The sequence below is a fragment of the Dunckerocampus dactyliophorus genome, chromosome 19 (genome assembly GCF_027744805.1).
Source record: "Dunckerocampus dactyliophorus isolate RoL2022-P2 chromosome 19, RoL_Ddac_1.1, whole genome shotgun sequence".
Classification (NCBI taxonomy): Eukaryota; Metazoa; Chordata; class Actinopteri; order Syngnathiformes; family Syngnathidae; genus Dunckerocampus; species Dunckerocampus dactyliophorus.
The window spans coordinates 9,115,756-9,125,195 of record NC_072837.1 but is presented as its reverse complement, the minus strand read 5'-3'; the positions used below and the strand labels follow the sequence as shown (position 1 = coordinate 9,125,195).

General features: G+C 39.7%; 1 long non-coding RNA gene across 1 annotated transcript; it reads left to right on the top strand.

The window, feature by feature from the left end:
* The first annotated feature begins 1,694 nt into the window (after positions 1-1,694).
* On the top strand, positions 1,695-3,011 carry LOC129172402 (uncharacterized). The gene is made up of 3 exons (XR_008567004.1): positions 1,695-1,873; positions 2,277-2,309; positions 2,473-3,011. It is a non-coding gene; the product is annotated as an uncharacterized LOC129172402 (long non-coding RNA).
* The last annotated feature ends 6,429 nt before the right edge of the window (positions 3,012-9,440 follow it).

Below are 9,440 nucleotides of genomic sequence, written 5' to 3'. Positions count from 1 at the left end.
CATAACATGGAAATATTTCCAAAGTACTGCTGAAATTTATTGACATTTGAGACATTTTTAGAGGGGATAACTTTTTTATTTTTTTTCATTTAAAAGAAACATTATTGGTGGATGCCAAAAATGTGCTCCCTGTAAACCACTTGAAGCAAACGGTGTACTTTGAATCTTGCCAGACCTGCCTCCAAAACACTCTTTCCGTTTTAACAGCGCGTGTAAAAAGCCACCGGCCAGCTGTACTTAGTTTTAATTGGTGACTAAATGAGTTTTACACTGAAAGCTGCTGTTTTACTGCCTGAAAGGCTTTCAGACCTGCCAGGCATTTACAGTTAACACACAAATACGATAATTGTTGACGCTTATAATAGTAAGTTTCTGTGAACAGCAACTCACCTGTTTGGTCATTTTCAAGGTTTTGTGTGTGTTACGTATCTGTTTTTATCCCAGCTGTAGTAAAATGCACACAATACACAACAAACATGAGTGACTCACCATATACAGGACATGTTTAAGTGCATCCATTCACTTGGTTGACAGACAACATTGTCATTGTCAGACGAGCACACACTTAAATTTATCATTGCCTGAATGAGGCTTGATGTCCTTGTTTGGCCTTCATACTCGTCATACCCAGAAGCAAATAAAAAAAACAAACAAACATAATTGCAGCTATACAACATGATTGTGAGTACGGTATTGTTTATTGGAGGTACCGAAAAGGGCAAAACCTCTGAATGAAAAATAAAATATTGATCATCCAAAGGAAAAGGTACAGATGTACTGTATTATCATCTGAATTAAACTGATGCATTCCCACAAAGCTCTTCTGTCTTTTGTGTTGGGGATGTCTGGTCGCAAGTTTATTTAATTGTATTCTGTCAATATAGATATACAGTAATCTGAATAGTATAGATAATAGTCCCTAGATAGAATTTTATATACATCAGAACTAGACTAAAATTCACCTTGAAGAAGAATCATTATTAAAGCCCTTGAAGTACGAAATAGCACCCTATACCCACCTTTACACTCGCATTACCCAATATAGTTGACATAATAAGAGAAAATAAGACATAAAAGACAAAAATATGTAGACTCGCGCATATTAGCATTGGGCGAGTTCCTTGTTCCTTTTTTACTTTCAGTTTCTGTACAGTACTTCCTGCAGGTGGATATTGTCTCACCAATGTAACATTATTGACACCTAGTGACCAGTGTACAATGCTGCATATCACAACATGTCTTTGAATGCGTCGTCTAGATGCCCTACATTTGTTCTTTTAGTCAGGGTGTCACGATACACGCAGCTCGCGAGACGATGCACGATATTGGGTTCACGTGAATGAGACGAGATGACATTTTAACATTACTTCTAAGCAAACTGCAATTCCAAAATATAGGACTGGAGAAACAGACTTTTGTCATTTAACTGAGTCACAAAACATTGCAGGTACATTTTTAAATGTTGATAACTTTGAAAAAAATGTAAACAAAATGTAAAAATGATAAGTTAAAATAATGACGGCAGTTGTAGCTACTACTACTAGTCATTTATGTTGATGTGTAGTTATGTAAAGACACGTTAAATAGATTGCAGGTCGCAGCACAGTAGACGTTTATGTGAACGCTAAAGGAACTACAGTTCCCATGATGCATAGAGTGCCGAACCAGGAAGTACTCAATAAGTCCAAAGTAGCCAGAAATAGACGCTAGCATCGCATGTTTACTAACACAGCGGTCGTGTTTTGACTTAACATTTAATGAAATTTCTGTAAATTTGATCAAATTACTCCAGCTACTGCTTGGACAGTACACCGCCCCAGCTGTTGGGAAAAAAGGCACCCGCCGAGTGACAAGTGAAGCTGGGAACACCGAGGTAGGCTGGACTGCAATGTGTATAGTGTGCGTAGAACACTAAATGTGCGCTTCCAATCCTGCCTTGACTCCCGTATATTATCATTCACAGTAGCAATGCCATAGTTCACATTTCACAGTCTAATTGGCTCCTGGCTGCTCTTGCGAGACAGCTTTTGTCTAATGTTTTTAATCTCGTGACACCCCTATCTTTTAGCCATTTTTAAGCTTGAAAATGCTTAATTTTGGCCAAAAATAATGTGTTTGTGAAACAGCAATGATTTATGAATTAATATGTTTTGAAAAACCGTAAAAGACTGAAGCTACAAAAGACTGTACATGTGAAAGGATCATCTTCTATGAATTTACAGCGATAACTAAGCAGCGAGTCGTCTCATTATTGAGTCTGTCTCCCTCTCATGCAGCGCCAAGTGTGCAAGACAACCACAGGGATAAAAGTAAGGAATTATCATAGTCATTTTATGACTGATTTGTTTCATTCTTGTATTTAATTTTTCTATTACCATATTCTACATGTCCTTCATGTGTTCATTGTGCAGTGTGAGTGACATTGGTGGCAATTTAAGTCACAATGAAACTTTATTTACATCATAATCGTAGGAATGGATCTGCTTTGCAACCAGTGGCGGAGCTACGTGGCCACCCTTGGTCACTCTCCGGCCACCCCAGTGGCCACCCCAGTTATGACAAACGCGACTCTGTGGTGTAGGACATTAGTTTCACTAATTTCACTGCAGCACACAACTTGCCGTGCGGAGGAGCTGTTAATAAAGGTGCGTCGTGCATGAACAGCAAGCGTTAGGTAAGTTTTCCATGATACTTTGGTCGGTTCCGGTCAAGTTTTCTCACTATGTTGACATAAATCTGTTAAAAATGGAAGCTTTCTGTAGCAGCATGAGTGGACATGTAAACAGTATTATGCCCTGTGCGGGTTTCGCCGCCATGATGGGGAGCAGAAACCAGAAATTGTGCATTGAAAACATGTACTCGGCACACTGCTCAGCTATTAATTGCTCTAATAGGCGGTCCAAAAGCAGTGGCGGCGCTACGGGGTGGAAAGTGGCCATCCAGACATCTCAGGTATCAACTTATTGCCACCCCTATGTGAGTAATGGTCTCACCTTTGCCACCCCAATGAAAAATTTCTGTCTCCGCCACTGCTTGCAACCCGAGGATGACATGTAAATTGTTTTTCTCAGTTAAAAAAAACCTACATAATTTTCCAGAGACCATTCAGTAATGTAAAAATTAAAACTATGTTTCAGATCTCAGTCTACATCATTTTTCCTGGTTAATAAAATGCTGTCTCAATAGATTTGGAATATCCGCTTCCATAAATGAGTAACTCCAATGCATTAATATTCAGGTCAGCAAACAGTTTTGCTTGTTATTCCAACTAACAATGTGTATCTCATTGCTGTCTACAACACCTTTTCTCCTGTATGGATTTCATCTGTAGTTGTTTACATGAATCGGCACAGAGCGAAACTTGAGCTTATTTGTATGCTAATTGGTGATTTCTGCATCAAGAATAAAGTGCAGCGTGGGGCTGTTATCACAAGGATAGGTGATTTTGGCAAACACGTCAGCATAAAGGATGTAATTGGCCTGCACCGAAACACCACCTCCTCTGCGTCTTCGCTTCCTTGACAAAAAAAGTGTGCTCACGACCAACACTCTGAATTTTCAGAGTGATAAAATATTAATCTTGCAGAAAGGAAAGTCGCATGAGATGCCTGTTTGATATTTATGTACAGTATCTGTACACTGATAAAGGCATCTGAAAATAACTATGCAATCCATCCACGGCTGTGGCTTCAAGTTACTCCTGGAAAAAAAAAAAAAGAGGATAAAAACAAAAATGAGGTGCTCATTTTTCACTAATTAAAGCACCACCTGCCAGGGAGACTTGGAGCAAATTCCCCAGTAGATGGCAAGATTAAAGTTTAACTTCCGCTCCTGGACCTCAGAGATCTTGGTCACGCCACCATATGTTTAGCCAGTGGGTTAGAGGAGTCACAATTCCTGGCGGGACAGAGCAGCTGTGACCTTGAGTAAGACCCGTCGTCTGCTAAGACCGATAATGAATGAAGATAGTGATGAACAGTGAAGGCAAGGTGTAGCAGGTGACCAGGAAGAACATGAAAACGGCTTTTTATGTGCCTTTGAGAATATATACAAGGTCACAACATCAAATACAGTGGATCCTGGCACATTCACGATTCAGCATTCACGGCGCCGCAAATTTGTGCATTTTTGGTGAAAAAAAACAAAAAAGTAGGTAGCTTTTTTGACAGAAAACATCTCTTAACCAAAAGTTGGTAATCATTTCTAAGTACAATTTTTACATCTTTATGCTGCACTGATAATGTTTATTTGTCAAACGTTGAGGTTTCACACTTTGTTCGGCAGTCCCTGAATGCACCATAGTTGTGTGTGGTGACATGCAAAATTTGTTTGGCGACAGTAGCGCCAGCTTGGACAGGCAATCCGGCCCCAAAACCTGCAGCGAGATGAACACAAATTACTATATGATCGGAAGTCATTACTGGAATTACAAAAGGCAAGCAGTGTGGATTATGTGCATGCTTGGAGAAACGCCTTCTCTAGCTGGGCAAGACACTTCACCCACCCTGCCTCCATACACGGGTGTATGAATGTGAATGAATGTCTGGTGGTGGTCGGAGGGCCGTAGGCACGCATTGGCAGCCATGTTTCTGTCAGACTACCACAGGGCAGCTGGATGCTGATGTAGATTACCAATTAATTAATTTATGATTAATAAATTAAATAACTGCCCATATATAATACGATACGTACAGTATGTGATTCATGAATAATAAATAAGGCATTCATTAAATAATAGGTTTAAAAAAAAAAAACATGACATGTACATTTTGTTCCTTGAGTGTTTATTTGTTGAAATGGTGGTAGTACTATTTAGAAGACTACAAATCAAATAGGGATAACATATTCATCTGTAAGCCTTTAAAACATAAATACCACTCCGGCTGTTTTAGTAAAAAAACAAATATGTGCCACTCATGTTCCTGTGCAGGGGTGTCCAAACTTTTTCCACCGATTGTTGCATTCTGGAAATCAAACAATGAGGGTGACCACGTGGATATTTTTATGTATTTTATAATTTTGTAAAGAGGCTAAAAAAATAACAACTTTATCGACAAAGCTTTTTGTTTTTTTTATTATTATTTCTCATTTCAGTTTTTTTTTTGCTTCAATTTTATGTCTACAGTGTGTCGTGGGCCAATAAAAAAACAAGCTGGGGGCCATTTGCAGCCCGCAAAATGTTTTACTTTGGACACTCCTGTTCTAGTTCTTACCCAGTTGATGGGCGGGCTGGAGTCTATCCCAGCTGAATTTTGGCCACGAGTCTGGGTACGCCAAACAAGACAAGCACATTCACATCTATGAGCAATTAGGAGTCTCATATTAACCTGACTTGCATGTTTTAGACTGGGGGGGGAAATCTATTTGAACCTCAAGCAAGGGGAGAACATGCAAACTTGTGGCTGGTGAGTGTAAAAAGCCCCGTGTGTGTTCAGCCTTGCGTGGGACAAATTGTGGACAGAGGATGGAGAATGCCGTAACGAAACCTGACACCTAAGTGAAATAAACATAGCAAACATGACTAAATTCCTTTCAAAAAGTTGATTATTTTTCCGCTCCGGCTTGAACATGCTTACTCTATGAGTACTGAAAGAATGTTGGCTAACTTCTACTAACAAAGTGAACCCACAACTTGACAGTGTTATTGTATCCACTCTAAAGTTCACATTATGCGTATATCCTTGACGATAGCCGGAGATGTCGGAGTGAGGTTAGAGGGCTACAGTTGCAACTTCTGAGCGTCTGAACAGCCCCATCCAGGGGTGGTTGTGTTTACATGTCGCAGCATCCTTTTCACAAGTGTGAACATCAATGTGACGTTGGGCACAGTTAAAAAAGTTTTTTTTTTTTTTTCTTCAAGCTATACTTATTCATTGTTGAAAACAGAACTGACTCGTCTGAAACTCTTTCCAATTCCATGTCTTCTTGCTGAACCTGCACATCTGAGTCAAAACATATTTTTGAAGCGCTAAACAAATATCTGTCTAAATTGGGAGCTCATTAGAGTCTCACACATCTACTGAGGGCAGGGAAACGCGAGACATTACGAATTGATTTCTCTATATTTGGACCATGAAAGCTGAGTGCATCAGAGCAGATGAACGTCTCATTTCAGATGCGCTTATGGCTGAGGCTGAATTAAACAGCTATGTTGAACAAGCTGTTAACAACATGCGCTCGCCTCCGTTCCGTCTTTCTCCATCTCCGCCTTACTTGAAGCAGCAAAGACGAAAAACAGCAGCCGCCTGAACGGTGAGCGAGATCCCACGGGAATGTGTTGAGGAAAGGGCCAGTGGGTGAAGAGGTGGTGACAGTTCATATGGCAAAACCAGAGAGGAGTTCCCTCCGTGGACAAAAAGCATAAGCCCTTTGTCTCACAGCTGGGAAAACTATGGCTCAAAGCTGTTTAAATATTATGCGGGTAAGACAATTTCTAATGGGGCCCAGGTCCGGAGCGCACATTACATGTTAATGACTTGGAACACAGACAACCCAGCAGAGTCTCAAACTGCCAATTAAACATATGCTGCATACACCAGCGGTGTTCAGACACAAACCATATAATAATGCTCATGCCTGACCAGTGGATTGCAATCTCTCAGTGAGGAATGGGGGGTATTCCAAAGGTGAGTCACTGACAATCGAATGTGTTTGGCTGCGTTTGCATGTGCAGCTTTGCTAGGGTAACCATATGTGGATTACATTAAACAGGACACGCGTGAGATACTTAAAGTTTATTCAAAGATGCCTTATAATTTCAAAACACTTAAAGTATGCCTTCTCTATATGGATAGAAAATTGTTATACAGTCGACCCTCGTTTATGGCAGTAATGGTTTATTGCAGACCGGACCGTGATAAGTGAATTTCCGCGAAGTATGATTCCTTACTTATAATTGGAATATTTTCATAGACCTTTTTACGACCTTCTAAATGTGGGTTTTAACATTATTAAAGCCCTCTACACACCCCTACAGTCACCTTTGCGCTCGTATTACCTGATATTGTAGACATAATAAGACAAAATAAGACAATTAAATAAATAAGACTCATGCTCGTGTGTTGCTACAAATGTGTTCCTTAGAGGAGGAGAGTGAGTGGTGGACGCCGAGGGTTCAGAGTTTAGTTTCAGCTTGCCGTGGGTTACGGCCGCAACAGTAGCCCATGTTATATTAGGGATTTTTGTGCCTGTTGGGATATAATTCAAACCTGCAATAAAAGCCATGCTGTTCCGATGATCAAGTCTGGCGTTTGTGTGTCTCACCAAACAGTAACATTACTGACACCTAGTGACCAGTATTGAATACTACGTCAATGTATTTGCATGCGTCTTTTGAATGCCTTATAATAGTATTTTAATTAATTTAGCTATTTTTATGCTTAAAAATATTAAATTTAGGGAAAACATATGTAACATTTGCTTAAATATGAATGTGTTCTGACCAATAATAGGCTTTATTCCAACGCGAAACAGCATGATTTTTTAATTAGTATATTTTTGAGTGAAAATTCGAACCACAAAGTAGCAAAGGACGACTGTATTACAAAATACTATCTGTAACACAGACACAAATTCCAAAAGAAGAAGGGCAAGAAAACGACACAGGAATCTTACCTCAAATGTTGAAAGTTTTGGAAAGAATGAAAGTTTTGCAATGTAACCAATATATTCAGGAAAAACCTGGGAATTCAAACCGCCGTCGTGCATGACGTCCCCAGCTGTACGAGACTTCAACTTGGCAAGCGTCCGAGAATTAAGACCGTGGGTATGTTTTGCTTTTTCTTGGGCTTTTTAGCAACACTAATTTAAAAAGCCGCCCACACGGCAGACTCCAAGGGATTATGTTACATGTAGCAGACTGCCGCTCAGTTTAATGGCCCATAGGAAAGGCCCAAAAAAATCCAGGATGGCCAGCACAGGAGTCCTTGGTAAACAGGACGCGTCTTGGGAAAACAAGACGGTTGGTTCATCTCCTCGCAATTTTTTTTGTCTATTGGTCTGTCGATTTAAATTTGTCACCAGTCAGCTTAGTTTTGATTTTCATTAGTTTGTTGTTGAGGTAGCAGGATCAAACAACGACTATACACTGGTCACTAATTTCCACGAAACCTTGTAGAAGGGTGATATACTGTACTATATGGGCCACAGCGAACCCATTACTTAGGTTCGGAATCGTAGCTGAAAAAAAAAAACATTCTCCACCATGTCATTGATGCACACAGAAACTGTTTGATGAAGGCATGGTCTGTATACTGTAGTTTTTCTGCACATGTACTAATCAGTGCATTCAGTCCATAGATGAATTACAGGCTCATTGCTCAAAAAATGCACTGATTAGTCACAGCACTATACGCAAGAAGACCAGTTCTCATTTAGCACACAGTATAAACGAAATCTTCAAGATGACTGTTCTGAATATTTACGTTCAAATGACTGTTATGAAATTCTGTAGGAACACTACTTTAGATTACCCACACGCAAGATACCAATAGCTTCACTGCTAAGTTGTTTTTTAACCCCTTATATGGCTGTATAAAACACTTTCAATGAGGTTCTTTTTTGGTTCTAAACAATAGAGACAGTGGAATCAGTGGAAATTTAGTTTGAAATACAATAGGAACATGTTTATTTGAAGAAAAGTGAGCAGATGCCAAAAAAGTAGCCATAAAAGTAAGTGAAACAAAAGCAGTTGTAAAACAAACCGTAACATTCTTACTCATTTGCATCAACTCTGTCTTCAGAGATTATCGTCGACCTCACGGTGGATGTTTTCCCTTGCCAGGCATCGGGTGAAAAATCTCCTGGCTGAGTAATCCAGGCCTGACATTGGTCTGCCGTTACATCAAGTAGCCGCATCACAGCAGCCACCTCGCTCATCCTCATGCCCCCATTGATGACATGATCGAAAACCATTGATCTGATTTTGTTTGACACCCTTTTCTGTGGCAGGAGTTGTCCTGACTACCTACAGGAAATTTGGGCAAAAACGTCAAGTACCACTTGTTCACATCCATACATCCATTTTCTATGCCGATTATCCTCACAAGGGTGAGATATCCATATATATATTTATAGAATTGATATTTATATGTACGTAATTCCATGTCATATCATATTTTATGTGTGTATTCCATTTTTAAATAGTAATACAGTCGTCCCTCGCCACATCGCGTGCCGTTCCTCACTATTGTGGTTTTTCAAAAGTTAATTAATAAATGATCACTGTTTCATGGTTGACTATGCCCCGTTATTAGTAAAAAAAATATATTGAAATACAAGTCATATGTGTGTCAGTAATAACACAAAACATTAATGAGACGTGGCATTACATTACATTGCTTTCACACTGCATGTAGTCATGGCATCCGTCCGACGTGATCGTGAAAAAGTTCTCCTCCCATTCTGTGTGGAAGTGGTAGGTTTTTGGCTTCTTACTTTGT